We start from the raw sequence: 16,329 nt of genomic DNA on the forward strand, positions 1-16,329 counted from the left end.
AGGGTGTTGCGGCACGTATTTATCCTTGGTTGAGTTACCCCATTCAACAGCCATCATTAGTGCATTGGTATGCCACCCTTTGTGCTGTTGTATGGGAGGAAGTGTTGGACCCTAATTTGCTGGGGAAAGTGTTGATTCGCGGAGGTGAAAGTTGTAGTGAGAATGGATGATTTGGAGTATGGTGGTCGAACACTGTGTCTGTGACAGTGGTATGGAATGACATCATGATGGGATGTCTGCTGAGGATGCGGAAGGATTCCGCGGGTGTAGAGCCAAGAGTCTCAGGATGGATGCAGGGATGGAGTCTGGGACTCCCAACTTGATTCTGATCAAGGGCTGTGTGCGTAGTGGTGGTTTCTCCTGGGGATGTTAGAGATTTCTTCAGTGCGACGGGTTTTCCTAACCCGAGAGTGTGAAGGTTGGTGCGGCTTGGGTGCTTGATTGCAAGAAGAGGACTCATGGGAGTTGCTCTGGGATTTAAGAGTGGGTCTTTCCGTCGTCACAGATTGGATAGAGAGGGATTCGAATCGGGGATCCGATGGTTCATGTCTTCTAACCCTTATGGGTCGAGTGATTGTTGAGATTTGGGCAGTGATACTTCATGGGTAATTCTCGGATCGTTGTGTGTGGTCATCAGAGGGTGCATCCGGTGCCCGGTTCGAGACATTGGTCAGGACACTGTAAGGAAAGGGAAAGTGTGTTCGAGTTTCGATGGGTATGCCTTGTGAGATCTGGTCCGATTAAGGCCAGGTGGCACGTTGTGGGAGTAATTCTGGAGTTGAGTTGTTGTAGGCTTCGAGGGCGAAGCCTAATTTAAGTGGAGGAGAATTGTAACATCCCGAAATATCAAGAGTAGAGTTGTAGGGCTAAAAGAGTAAATTGGGAAAGAGCGACTCGGCGAGTCCATGTGTGGACTCGGCGAGTAGAGTCTCAACTTGGTCGCGTGTTAAGTGGCCGACTCGGCGAGTCAGTGTATTGGACTCGACGAGTAGGCGCTGAGTGGAGAAAACCCTAATTCTCGGGGTTGAGCCTTATATAATGATCATTATGTCTTCCTCCTAGCCTCTTTATCACCCCTTGAGCCCCAGAAAACCCTAAATTGCGGAGAAGCACCATTGTTGAGTGGATTGGAGCTTGGAGAAGTAATGGTTGAAGGAATTTTGGGAAGATTGAAGGCTTGGAGCAAGGGGCTTTGCTTGGATTCAAATTGCATTGCAGTTGGGGCATCACTTAGAGGTAATATCTCGTTTTTGGCCTGTTGTTATGTTGTTTCTTCATTTTTGGATTTGTGAGAAATTATCTATGGATGAAATGGGAAGTCTAGAGGTTAGATCTGAGGTTGCTACCTCAGATCTGGAAGGGAGAAGAATCAGAGAGCATGAAAGTCCCTGTGTTGGAGTGTTTAGTGAAGCTTGCATGTCCCAAACCCTAGCCCCAATGTGCAAATGGCTTAGATCTCTTTGGATTCATGTAAAGTTTGCCCCTTTACGTGATGGATGAGTGGTAGGAGGCTAGATCTATGTCTTGGAGCAGTTGCATGGCCTGGAATGCTTCGGAATGTATTCAGACCGGCGGTACTCGGCGAGTCACATGGGTGGACTCGACGAGTTGGATGAAGATGGCCTGGAACTCGGCGAGTTGTATGAACAACTCGACGAGTAAGTTGAAGATAGCCGTAGACTCGGCGAGTCTGTTCTTGGACTCGACGAGTCTTGTCGAAGAGTCCCAAATATTCTCTGGTTGAGTCGAGAATCGGTGAGTCGAGGGATGACTCGGTGAGTCGTGTGCGAGTGGACTCAGAGTTGTTGGACTCGGCGAGTCTCGGGGTGACTCGGCGAGTTAGGTCGCAGATTGAGTGAAGTTCTGATTATGGGAACTCGACGAGTCACAGGGTTGACTCGGCGAGTAGGGTCAGTCAGGGGTTGACTTAGACTGGGGACTTTGATTTCGACCAAGGGTTGGCCATTGACTGTTAGGGTTTGGTCAGCGATGTGGCCTTTAGGCCAAGAAAGAGGTAAAATAGTCTTTTACCCATAAGAGGGTGTTATGAGAGGATTTATTCTAGTCTCGAGAGTTATATTCACGAGAGTATTTGCCTTACGTGTTAGGCGGTGGCGAGTTCGAGATTCAAGTGTGGGGATATCTGCTTTCTGCTTGCCAAGTGAGTCTTCTCACTGTACTTTACCTTGAGTAGGTAACCAGAGTTATGTGAACAGAGTATTTGTATGCTATTTGTATGCGATGTGTTGTACTGCATTATTTCTATGTGATTTATGCTGTGCATGTTTATAGAGTTGAAACCGGAAGGTTCCCAGAGTTAGAACCTGAGGGTTCACAGAGTTTGGGTGCACGGACCCATAGAGTTATAGCCTCGAGTGGCTAATATGTGTTATGTGTGGTATTTTGGGGAACTCACTAAGCTTCGTGCTTACAGTGTTTTGTGTGATGTTTTTTTTCAGGTTTCTTTCAGTATCACGGGACGACACTGGCTTGATTGTACACATCAAAGAAAGAGTCATATTTTGGAGGATCCTGGTTTTCTATGCAAGTGAAAATGGAGTCATGTTTTATAAATCGACTATGAATGAGATTTTAGACAAGTGTTTCTAAGAATAAAATGATTATTTTAAATGAAAAATTTGCCTTGAAATTTACGGTGTTACAGACTTAGTATGTTGGGCATATGTTGTGTATGTTGGGCGGACTTGGGCGGACCTTCTTAGTACGCTGGACGTACACTGCATACGCAAGGCGTACGTGAAGGATCCTCAAACCCCAATTTTTAGGGTTTGGTCGATATATAAACATCAGTAACTCCTCATTTCTCATTCACTCTTCAATCTCCTTGAGAGTGTTCTTGAGCTTTTGTGGGTACTTTTGGTGGTTTAGAAGGAAGGAGAAGAAGAGAGGACCACCTTGGAAGAGTGAGGCACCTTAGATCTAGAATCTCGTCACCATTTGGCATCATCTTAAGGTAAAAAGTTCTAAACTTGATGATGATTTGTTTAAGATCTTGTTAGCCTTAAAGTTGTGGACATTTTGGTCCCATTAGCTTGGCATTATGAGTATAGGTTACTCTAAGTCATTTGAGCCATCCTTTTAGATATTTCAGAGTGTTGTGATGTATAAAAATATGATCTTGAGTGTTGTATGTAATTTATGTATGTGTTAGATGTTCTTGTTGGGTTAAGAGCTTAGGGTTTTGGGCCTTTAGCACTTTATAGCAATGAAAAGTAATAAAGTTGGAAACTTTATGACTTAGGATATCATTTTACGCTTGGATTTGAGTTTTTGACGTAAGGGCTTAATGGAATAAGCTCTTAATAGACTTTTGTGACCGGATTGCGTACGTTAGGCGTACCTCGTGGTACGTTGTGTGTACGCGGTCAACGCCCCGTATTTTTTCAACATCTGAATATGTTGAGTGTACTCTCTTGGTACACAGGGCGTATTATGCTGGGAATAAATATTGACTTTTGGACCTTGACCATTGACTTTCACTTTGAGTAGCATTGACCAAGTTTGACTTGAGGGTATTATAGGTATTTTGTGCTATAGTTAAGCCTTGATCTTTATTTTATGAATAGGTAACCTGTAGGGCTGATTTTCGGAGCAGTGTATTGTTCAACTATTCGTCAAAGTGCGAGGTGAGTTTTCCTTACTATAATGTGGGTCGAAGGCACCAAGGTGAGCTACTAGATCATGTATCCTGGTTATAGTATAGTTTTATGCTAGTATGTGGCTGAGTAGTAGATCTGCATGATTATCTATATTTGTTGGTTCTATGTTATATTTATCTATTGCATATGTCGACATATTGTGTTGTTTTGAGGTTATATTGCTTTATGTTGTAGCCAACAAACCCAGGAGCATTCCAGATATGAGCTGATGGTCTGATTGACATGCCAGACTCATACTGAGGGCTCGGGAGCATTTCAGATATGAGCTAAGGGCCCAATAGGCATGCCAAACTCATATTGTGGCTCAGGGGTAATCTAGAATTATATTGAGGACCTTGTAGGGGTATTCCGGACATAGGATGTAGACCCTGTATATGTTGTTATATGTTGTGTGTTTGGTACTTTGGGGGAACTCACTAAGCTTTGGCTTACAGTTTTAGTTTATGGTTTCAGGTACTTCAGAGGATTGTGGGAATGTAAAGGCGTGATCGTGCACAACTTCCTATTTTCATGGCATTAGGTCTTAGGAAAACCCTAATTTTGGAAAGAATGTTTTTGAAAACAACGACTCTTTTGTAAACAATGACGTGAAATGGTTGATTTTGAAAATTTTGAGTTTCTTGATTTTTGGGATGTTACAAGTTGGTTTCAGAGCCTTGATTTGAGAGAATTGGATGAACATTCGTTTAAATCCAGACTCAAACTAGGGAACTGTAAAAGTTTTTAAATGGTTTTCAAAATTGTTTTAAAAAACAACCAAAGAAGGATGCGATGTGTACGATCAGCCGGAGCAAGAAAGTATTACCCCAAGTTACCCACACCATTATTTTATATTATGTTTATGTTAGAACAACATGCTAGTTGTAGGATAAGGATCTTTAGGAATTGAATGATCGAATTTCCTAATATATGATGCCTTATTTCCTATAGAGTTTTCTTGCTTGTTGATTGTAGGACTCTATCATGTGTGAATTCACTATTTATTGAATATGTTAAGTCGCATGTTGTATGGGTTAAATAATTTTTAAGTGAAGTATTTGTTCCTATTGTGCAACTCTTGTTTGAGTCCAACCATTTTTGGGTTGAATCTTTTAATCTAAGATTATTTAAGTTATGTTGCATGTGATTATATTCATGCAGTAGTTAACTGGCACCAATGGGGGTCATTTAGCAGTTGATGGTAGGGTGAGGTGTGGATCCTAGGATAGCCTAGGGAGTATGTAGTACTCATGATGCGCTTTTTAGCAATTGTTGGGAGTATCATTGTGGGCAAGTAGGTGTGTGAGCAACCAGTCATAGGAGGCATCATTAGCCACTCTCTAGGGAGTGAGGATAGGTTGTATGTGTATCCTGGCTATTGTATTGGTCTTAGGTGGTTGTGAGGATCCTTGAGAAAACTACGGGTAAGTTTGGAAGGTAGTATGGGCCCGTACTACTAAAAGCATAGGGCACGTACGCATCGTAAGGAAGTCACAAACCCTAAGGGATAGTCTCGTCATGTGGTTGTAGCAATGTGTATTGTGGCATTCTAATGCGTTTTTGGTTCGATTCAGTATGGAGCTCACGAGGGGACTTGATTAAGGATCTGGAACTAATGGCTAGGATAGGACAGGGTGGATTGTTGATTAGAAATGGGAAATGATTACCATTGAATTTTCATAGATATTATAGGAATAATTGTCAGATATCGTGGATCAGATCACTGGTAGGCTAATTACCAAGTTTGAGAAGCAAACTATAGCTTTGCAGATTGTGAGAGGGGTGGGGGGGGGGGGGAGACAACTGAGATGACTACTGGGGAAGGTAGCATGGTTTGATACCATGATTTGTGGCAGTGTTTCCATATCCTTCAATCTTTTGGTTATTGTTCAGGCATGCGAATAGGACCGGTGATTGTTTGGGGCCTTAGTGGTCATGTCAGTTGGGTTTAAATGGTGTAGACCTAGGTGAGTTTTTTTTTGAGGTGTTGAGGGACTTGATCGAGGTCGTGTATTTGAGACACAAGACTCAAGAATGAAGCTATTGTTATGATCAACTTGAGGATTGAAGCTGGAAGCTGAGTGGTTAACAGATGGATTGCAATGTCGTTATCCACGATGGGGTTATGTTCTTCCATCTTGATGTGTTCGAAGGAAAGATAGAGCAGACATGTGATCTTTAGAGTTGGGATGCTAACCCAGCATGTGGCTACTTATCTACGGTGTTTGGCGGCTGTATGACAACTTAGGAATGCGTAGTAGGATTGTTGTGGTATGGATGCCTCGTGATGAGACCAAGGGTCTGCTTCTTGGGATATAGGCAGGTCATGTGCTAGTTGATGGTTTCAGGCGAATCGGTGGCAGAAAGTTTTGTTTTCTATGATGTATCCCGACTATGAGAATGATGCCTTTTGGTATTTATGGACGATTTTGCAATGGATTGACGATTGGGATTGCACTTTGAGGAGTGTATATTTTTGGATAGTAAGTTGGTGTTTTGCTTATGCATTTGCATGGAATCCTTAATGTTAAAGGTGGTTATGATTAGAAATCTCTGAGATTTTCATCTGAGATTCAAAACCTCTTAGGGTTTGCTTGGTCCTTATCTGGAAGATCATCTTGCATGTGTAATACATTCCAAGAGTCAACGATGGTTTGTACCTGGTTGAGATGGATTGAAATATGGTTTGGTTACAACACTAGTGGGTGGTAGTTCGAACCCTAAGTTAGGGAGAATTGGGTATTCTGCTTGGAGGATTATCGATCTGTTCGATTCTGTAGTGTCGAAAGAATAGTTCATATGGATATGTCGTGTGGGTATTTAGGATTTCGGTTTAAGATTTAGTCAAGTCAGGGGTGTAGAGAAAGTGGATATCGGATGTATGGGTTCAGGAAATACACAAGTTGTCTCGTAGCAGGAAGTAGTTGGTCAAGGAGATTGTTGTAGCCATTGGTTCCTTTTCAGGATGCCAATGAATAGATGGGGAGGCGCTAGAATCGCTCAGGTTGAGTATCTGTAAGTCCCGAATTCTCCTACGAATCAATCAGATTCACTTTAATGGTGTGGAATCCCAATCAAAGTGAATAATGCAAGATATAAGATGAATAAGAACACAAATAGTTAATCTTTAATGCACACTATTAGATTCAATAGTCGGGTACATAAGATTCACTATTACACTTGATTTCTCTCTATTTCACTCTCATTCACGTACTTGGCACATGGCAGCCCCTAGAATGTCCCACACTCTCTTCTAACTCCTTTTCAAGCCTAAATAACACTATATATACCTAGGCCTAATAACCAAGCCCAAGCCCAAAACCTAAACTAACAATATAAAGCCTAACCGAGATCACACACGATTTCGGTCCAATTACAAGGAACTCAAGGGGATTTCGGCCCTAGACTGAAAACTCTAAAGGCTTATGAAAAGCAAAGTATAAACCACAATATATGACCTAAAAGTATCAGTTGTTGAGGGACTTGTCAGCTCGTTGTATGGAATGCTATTTGCAGTCTAGATTGGGCAATTGTCGATCAGTAAATCGGTTTTAGATATGGGTATGTTCAACTCTGCGTGGGTTTTGGCTCTTTGGATTAATTTTGAATGCATTCTCGATCATTGGCCATTTCATATATCATCAAACATATATTCTTCGGAAGTTTTGAGCTATATCAGTTGAAGTTCAACGGATTTATCAACCTATCATCAAGTTTGGCTCGAGTTTGGAAGATGTCCTTGGTAATTGGGAGTCTAGAATTTGGAGCAGTGTTGCTCAGTTTTCCAGACTAGACATTAGATCTATGTGGAATCTAATTTTTGGCATGTCATATTGACAGGGCTGGTATTTGGAGGGATCCGACTAGAGTATTAGCAACATTTTCGGATAACCTTAAAAGTTTTATCAAGATAGTTACATATTGATGGGGTCTATTTAGTCTCAATCAAGGTATGGGGTCTTGTTTCGACCGTTCGCGTGGATTTATTCTTTTAATGTTTGAGGTTCATCCTTTTGTTAGAACTCTGGTACTTTGCCCCTTCTGGGTAAGGTTACGAGTTCCCTAAGGGTGTGTTTTGTGGCAAGTTCATTAGATATTATCGTGAGGGGTGTATGTGGGATGAGCAAGATAGCAATAGAGCACTTGGTTCGAATTATGTGCATGGTTCTTATTTGGGTTATAGCCTTTGAATTTGATCAAGAGTGAAATTTTCTATCCCATTCTTGGGTTGTGTGTGACCATTTTTCGTCGAGTTTTGTGCTGGTAGTAGTCTGTACTGTGAAAGGAATTATGCGTGGTAAAATAGTATGGCATTCTTGTGCTCGGTTAACATTGATAGGGATGTTGATTTGGTTCTTCCAAGATAGTGGATTGAGGTTGAGTATCTTTAGGCCCCGTGATGTTGGTCGTGAGAAAATCGGCGTGATACCGGGAGCATTCTAAACATGGTCTAAGGGTCGGGAAGGAAATTCCAGACTCATGTTGTGAGCTCGGAGGCCATCTAGACCTTAGTTAAGGACCTTATAGGGGTATTCCTGACATAGGTTGTGGGCACAATGATCATGATTGTTTATTTCTACTGTATGTGGCACTTTCAGTGTTGGTGCATTGTTGGAAGTCGGGAGATTCACGAACTAGCCAGTTTGGATAAAGTAAGCAGTTAAGGGTTGTTGGGAGTATCAGCCGTGCATCAGAAATCCTCTTGCATATTTTTTTTATTATAGATCTCGTTTGTTCGCGATTTGTTATTAATGGTTTGGTTATGAAGGTTGGGTATCGGTTATTGTCACACCCCGAAACCAAGAATGGCGGAAACGTTCTGGGGCGGAGGACGTCATGTACAGTATCACAACAATGAAAAGTAGTAAACAAGCAACAACATCATCCATTGCATTAATAATATAATTTTAATACAAGTTTGTTTTGTCAAATTATAATAGACACTAAAGTAATCAAAATGAAAGATGAGTCTTGAACGAGCTCCATCTTCTCTAAACCTTGCATTGGTACCTATCTATCGATGACCTGAGGATACAAGTTATTTTGAAAGAGAGTATCAGCTTTAAAGTTGGTGAGATCATAAGTATTAATGTGTCTTAATTTGTATGTAAGTATTTGCATGATATGTATTGAAAGACTTGAAAATGTTTTGAAAGAAAGTTCGTGTAAGTATGAAAATGTTTGTAAAACAACTGTAAACGTTTGAAAAACCCTAGGAATCCCTATGATTCCTACTATTATAAAAGGGAGTCTTCTACCAAGACGTAACTATTCTAAATGTAGTCTTCTACCAAGACCCAACTGTTCTAAAGGTAGTCTTCTACCAAGACCCGATTGTGCTACTACTATTATTATTATAAGAAAATTATATCCTTTGGTACTAGGATACTCAAATAATTCACCTCATCGGTTATGTGAATGGGTCACAAGGTAGAGGTAATAATATAAATAACGTAAGTGTTATCCTTTTGTACTAAGATAACTAAAAGTGTCAACTAAAGACATCTGTAGATGTACATTTACCTCTGTTGCTAACAGCTGGGTATAGGAATAGTTAGTCCCTTAAAGTATACCTGTAATGGTATCAACTGTTGAAATCCGTGGATGTGCTTTTACCTTTGTAGCTAACAGAGATTCTAGGAATGGTTAGTCCCGCAACGTATCCTTTGGTACTAGGATATTAAATCCAATCTATCTCGCTGATTATGTGATTTTATCACAAAGTGAAGATAAGAATGAGGATTATATAACAGAATCTATACATATAAAATGTACTATTAATTCATCATATGTTATCTATGTAAACGTACTCATGTAAGTGTACTTATGTAATTGTGATCATGTAGATGTATCTATGTGAATGTACTCATGTAAGTGTACTCATGTAAATGTAATCATGTAAATGTACACATGTAAATGTAATCATGTAAACATATCTATGTAATAGTATAGTAATGTACTGTGTGTACTAGCTATGACGTGTGATCTCTCTCTATCTAGCAAGTATTGACTCATGAATGAACTGACTCATTGTATGATATCGTGTTCTAGTAATAGTTCTAGTATCTTCCTAAACTAACCATATGGTAGCTTACTGGTAATGTAACTGGCACATATGAACATGGAAGCTTACCCTTGCTACCCAAGGGTACTGAATGAACTGGGAGAACTTTTATGACTATATATGTACACATTATATATAACTAATATTTAAACAACCTTCGGACAGATACCCGATATCCCACCATACCACATCTCAAGCGCGAAAAGGAAATAGGGTGGATAGCCTTCCTAAGTCTTTTAAATATTTCTTATATAACTATACATATATAGGCATGAAATTGATAATATAAAAGCATAAATTAAGTTTGGTAAAACCTTTGAACATAATTATTATCTAAGAAAAGATCGACTTGATGTCAATCTATAAAACGGTTTGAAAACATGGCTTTGATAAAACAGTTTAAGTATAAAGGAACATTTGCTTGAAACACAATTATAAATGAGTTTGAAATGAAGCGTACAGAGTAAAATGTACAACTTAATAAGGAGTTTTAATCATATAAAATGTTTATGAAAATCATTTGAAGGAAACTGTTTGTTAAAACGGCTATTGAGTAGTAAATCATTTGAATACTGTTTATTAATCACATGTGATTGACATAATAACTAGCATGATTCTACTTGTATCCTCCCCCCCCATAAAACATTTAAAAACATTTAAAACATTGATTAAGGGGTATGAACTCACCTGTTGTGAGTGGCACAATTAAACTGAAGAGGTAGGACTGCTAGGTGTCAAGTGAAGACTTTAGACACACACAATGGTCCTAATTACATATGAAGACATATGTATATAAACAATTAGTGATTATAACACTAATTAAACATGTATAAATATCTTATTGCGAGGAAAACACTTTGGTCAAGTGCTAGGAGGCTAATGGGTTGCAACAAAGGAGTGCAAGACCTCATACGGAAGTTTATGGTCCAAAGACCATGTGTGTTGGAGTTTACAGCTCAGGGGAGTAAAATCCTGGCTGTAAACTCTCTATTGGGTCACTAAATGAAGCTTAAAGCTATTACAACTTAAGTGGTGAAGTACTTCAAGGCTTACTAGAATGTTAGGGCTTCCTTTTAACTCCTTTGAGGAGTTCACGGCCTTGGGACCAACCCCTTGGATATTACGACTGTAATCTCCCTTGGAAGGGTGTCTTTGGTGATTTCCATGTCCCTAATATATCTAAGAATCAATCAAGGCAATTATCCAAGGCTTTAGGGTTGATTAAAGCACCTTTTAGCCCTATTGTTTGGAGTTTTTGGGGAGTTCACGACCCTTAAGAGTTTACTGCCGTAAACTCATAGCTATTTATGTTTATGAGGGTCTTAAGGTCATAAGGAAGCATTCTAAATTCAAGCCTAAGCCTTAGTAAGTGTTTGTGGCATCAAAACACCCCTAACTTGAGTTTTTGGCCCATGTACCATTTGGTCATGTGTTTGTAGCCGTGAACACCTATGGGTGTTGGTATTTTGATTGTTTTGGGTCCTAGACACATTAAGGTAATGTGCTATGCTAGTCTCTTGGCTCAATGAAGGCATTTAGGGCATTTTGGCACCTAAAAATGGAGTTCACATCCCAAAAACATCCTTGGCTGTGAACTCACTTCTTGCCTTTGTTTCTTAATGATTTTGTGGTCTAAACATGTCATTGTAGTTTCTAGGTTGAGTTCCAAGGCTTGGAGGGACATTGGGCACACTTTGGCCCTTATAAAAGAGTTTACTCCCCAAGGTGTTCTTGGGCAGTAAACTCTCGAATCTTGCACTTTTGCTATGAAATCTATGTTAGTAAACACATTATAAGCCATATAATACAACTAGAGAGAGGTAATCACGATTTGGGATGAAAACCCAAAGATCCGTGAGAGAGAAAATGACTTTTCTCTAGTTGGAACTGTAACTAATGAATAAATATGGCTCAGATTTCTATATATAATCCTGGGATTTTTGGCAGAAAATATTTTATTCCTGAAATGAACTCTAATATCATAGAGTTTTGGAATAACAATGTCGCACAAAACCCTAGTGCATCCACTCTCCTGATATCTCCTTAAGTGTAAATCCTGAAAAACTGTCAAACTTATACCCAAAAGTCTGGAACTTAACTGTAACTGTTCTAACTTCTATTGACTTGATATGGTTTGTATAGAATGGAAATTTTGGGTTGTCACAGTTATGGTGTCTCGAGTCATGAAGTTTATTGTGAATGTCTCGAGTGATTTTCTAGGTGGGGGTACACCTAAGCTATTAAGGGTGGATGCAATGTGAAAAATCTTGGATTGATCTTCTTTGCTCGTAGGATGAGTGGTTGGTAATGACATATTAGGGAGTCAAGGATTTATTTAAGGTTTTGGTACATCTTATGGATTTGGAATTGGTTGAAATTTGCGATAGATGTGTTTTAAGTACTTCATTATGCATGTTTGGTAGTATTCTTAGTCAAAGACAAGGGGTGGGTTCAACGAATGGATGAATATCAGTCTTGGAATATGGGTTATGAAGTTTAGATATGATGGGTTTTTGGTCTCAGGAAGCATATTTATAGATTTGATTCGGTGATTGTAGTTTTGAGAGTCCCCGACTCTATGGATCTCACTAGACATTAGGTGTTATAGCTTGGAAGTTGTAGAATATGTTGGCATTATTCATGTTTGTTTACAACAGTTATCTAGCTGAGGTTTGTGTTGGGAGTCGCCTTGTTTTTAGATGAAGGGTTTAACAGCAGCGAATGGTCACGAGTCCTGTTTCCCAGTGGTATTAGTGAGGTAATTCAGGGTCGGAAGGGTTCCGTATTGTTCAAATTGTAAAGATAAGTCGTAATGACTGCATTTCGAGATAGTTTTTCTTGCTTGAGAGACAATCGAGGTATTGGATTTCCGGATTTTGGGAGAATTGTGATGATTTTCTCCGGTAGTAAAAGTTAGTGGGTCAAGGATTCGTTATTGGTCGGGGTGCGTAAGTTTCGTAAGATTGGGTTAAATATAGTATGGGCAGGCAGTCTCCTGAATGAACCGACTCTTAGTTCGGATCGGTTTTTGGGGAGGATTGTCTGTGTGGCCCGAGGTGGAGATGTGGGAACACTACCCTGAGTTAGTTGCAGTAGCAGACTTTGAAGATGAAGCCTGATTTAAGTGGGGTAGAATTATAACATCCCAATGATGAGGTATTTTCAATTTTAACCCTATGTATGAAGGAATATTGCTTTTTGACCCTTGTGCATGAGAAAGATTGCATAAATGGTCCATAGTGGCATTTTGGTGATTTTGACTAAAGACTTAGTACGTTGGGCGTACGTTGTGTACACTGGGCGTACTTGGGCGGACCTTAGTACGCTAGGCGTACACAGCATATGCATGGAGTACGTGAAGGATCCTCAAACCTTAATTTTTAGGTTTTATTCCATATATAAATATCCTTAACTCCTCATTTCTCGTTCACTCTTCATCCTTTACTTACCATTTCATCCATCTAGAACCCTAATCCTCCTTGAGAGTCTTCTTGAGCTTTTGTGGTTACTTTTAGTGATTTATAAGGAAGGAGAAGAAGAGAGGACCACCTTAGAAGAGCGAGTCACCTCAGATCCATAATCTCATCACCATTTGGCATCATTTTAAGGTAAAAAGCTCTGAACTTGATGATGATTTGTTTAAGATCTTGTTAGCCTTGAAGTTGTTAACATTTTGGTCACATTAGCTTGGCATTATGAGTATGGGTTACTCTAAGTCATTTAAGTTGTCCGTTTAGACATTTCAGAGTGTTGTGATACATATAAATATGATCATGAGTGTTGTATGTAACCCATGCACGTGTTAAATGTTGGGAATAAATCTGAGGTGACGAGTATGGAATATCAAGAACAATTAAGAATCAATCATCATCACATGCAAGTAATCTGATAAAGGTTTTTGTGTATATTAATATGGATCTGAACGTACACCCGCTCTGATACCACTTGTTGTGAATAAATCCGAGATTACGAATGTGAAATATCAAGAACAATCAAGAATCAATCACCATCACATGTAAATAATCTGATAAATATTTTTGTGTATATTAATATGGATCTTAACATACAAAGAAAACCCTAATATGAAAAAAGCTTGTCTATCAAAAGCTAACATAATGATTATTTATAGGGAACATAAAATATTTACAAAAAATATAATATCAATGCCTTAGAAGAGCTCGATGAAGAACTTCTACTATAAAGGCAAAGCAAGGAATCACAAAATGATTAACCCTAAAAGGGCTTCCTTAGATAACCAAACATATCAAATCAGTTTCAGTATCTCAAATACTCAACAATCTCCCGCTAGATGTTGAAACCGATGAAGATCATGATTTCCGATCTTCTTGGCATTTCTCCTTCTAAATTGTGAGATTCATCAGCAGATGGGGTCTTCAAAGCGAGAGAAACAAATAACATCTTCCAAATACGAACCCCCCTTTGAATAATCATCTCCCCCTTGAATCTTCAACAAATACCATGGAGAGAATCCGAAAAGTTAAGAAGAATGACCAACAACCTTCGGTAGCTCATATACTAAGTCGTAGAACCTACTCTGTCATTAGGAGCGAGCTTGCCAAAATTGATCTTCAAAACCCATCAGATTTGATGAAATAAATCCTTTTAGAATATTGACAATTCTCAAAAATTAAAATCAGAAAAATAACATAAATTAATTTTTGTATTTTTTGATTTTTAAATATTAGACAAAAAGAATAGAATAATGAGCAATTATTGAGAAGGGTTTAAAAAGAATAAGACTAAAGAAAAGGATTAGAAATGAAAATATTTTGGAAAGAAAGGGGTAAAAGTGGTAAAATCCCAAAAGATTGAAAGGAATAAGAATATGGGGTTAAAACAGCCAATTCGCATAAAATATGGGGACTGGAATTGAAACATATGTCGTCTTCTTCATACGAACGGGAAAGAACACGCAGTTTGACTTATGAAAAGTCAAAATCAGAAGAAAATGATCCAAAAATAATTCTGATTTGCCTTGAAGACAGATTTGATACCGTTTTAATTGCGACTTCGGTTTTGATTGCATCAAATTCCGATTTCTTATATATCAATTTCCGATTTCGATTTCGGATGAAGCTGTTCGTTAATTCTGAAACTGTTAACCTCCAGTTTCCATTTTCTTCAATCACGTGACTTCCAATTCTGATTTTAACTTCCGATCGATTTGTTGTGATCAATATCCGAATGCAGTTTAAATTTTGAAGCTTGAATTCCGAATCCGAACGTGTTGTAGTCGCCTATGAACATCCGAAGGATTCGTTCCTCGAACTCCGACGCAGAACTCCAAATGCATACACTACGAACGATCGCAACCTCCGAGCCTAGAACCGCGAATGTCTCTGAACGCTCGTAGATGAACAGTGAACTCCGAATGTAGCAGTCTCGCATTTGATTTTCAGTTCCGATTAGAAATTCCGAGACTGTGACTTTCGCATCTTGTGACATTCGCATCTTGTGATGTTTCGTGAACTCCGTTTCAAAGATTCCAAACTCCGAATCAATTGATTCCAAACGTTCGTGGGAAAAAAACGAGTCCAATTGTGAATTGTTCCGAATGCTCGGAGTTTGAATCAATTTACTATGTACAATGGATATTCCGATTCCTACTTTCGACGTCTATTAACGAGTCCACTCACACGAATTCTTGATAAAATCCGAAATCAACCCTTAATTTTTTAATGAATTCACAGTTCTAACCCAAATTTTAAAAACAATATCTTTTTGTTAATAACTCCGAATCTAACCCCCTATTTTTCCATAATTTCCGAATCTGACACTCTTGTTACAGTGAACTGAAAACCTGCTCCCGTATTGCTGAAAAGTGTCAGATGGCTGCCCTCTTTTTGCAGAAAATGATATTTTTAACCCACTTTTTCAACTTTTCACCTTTTTGTCATTACCAACCATTGAAAATCAATATAAAATTGATTTCTTCAACACAATTTCATATCTTTGATTAAAGTTTCACCAGATTTTGTCCTTTTTTTTAAAAAAAAAATATATATTTTTTTTAATGGACAACTTTTATGAAACTTTTGGTACCCATTTAAGATTCAAGATAGAAGTTGGTTTCTTGCACACTCATTTATTTGAAGAAAATCGATCATCTTCAAAAAATAATACCCGCTTTTTAGTTGGAAAATAAAAATTTCCACAGATTTCATTAAACCAACCAAATTCTCTTTTCTCTATTCTCCAACTTCTAACATATTCATCTGAAGAAAAATTGAATTTTCTTTGAACATTCTTGACTTCAGCTTTCTGAATCTTTTTACATGCATTAGGTACTTGTACCTTAGGCATCCAAACCTTCTTCATTTTACTTTTGTTCTTGTTCTTGTTCTTTTTCTTCTTTCATTTTTTATTTCTAGGTTTCAGAAATGAATTTCGGATCTGAACAACCTTTTCATCTTTTTGAATCTGAACATTAGATATCTTTGGTACACAAACTTTTGGATTTTGATAAAATCTGAACATCTTGAAGTATTGGCTTTCTTTAAGGAATCATAACATAAAAAGTCATCTGTTTGAGTTCGAATTGAACAACACTTCTTCACATTCACGACTTCTGAATTTTTGTAATGA

The sequence above is a fragment of the Lactuca saligna genome, chromosome 7 (genome assembly GCF_052625555.1).
Source record: "Lactuca saligna cultivar CGN05327 chromosome 7, ASM5262555v1, whole genome shotgun sequence".
NCBI lineage: Eukaryota > Viridiplantae > Streptophyta > Magnoliopsida > Asterales > Asteraceae > Lactuca > Lactuca saligna.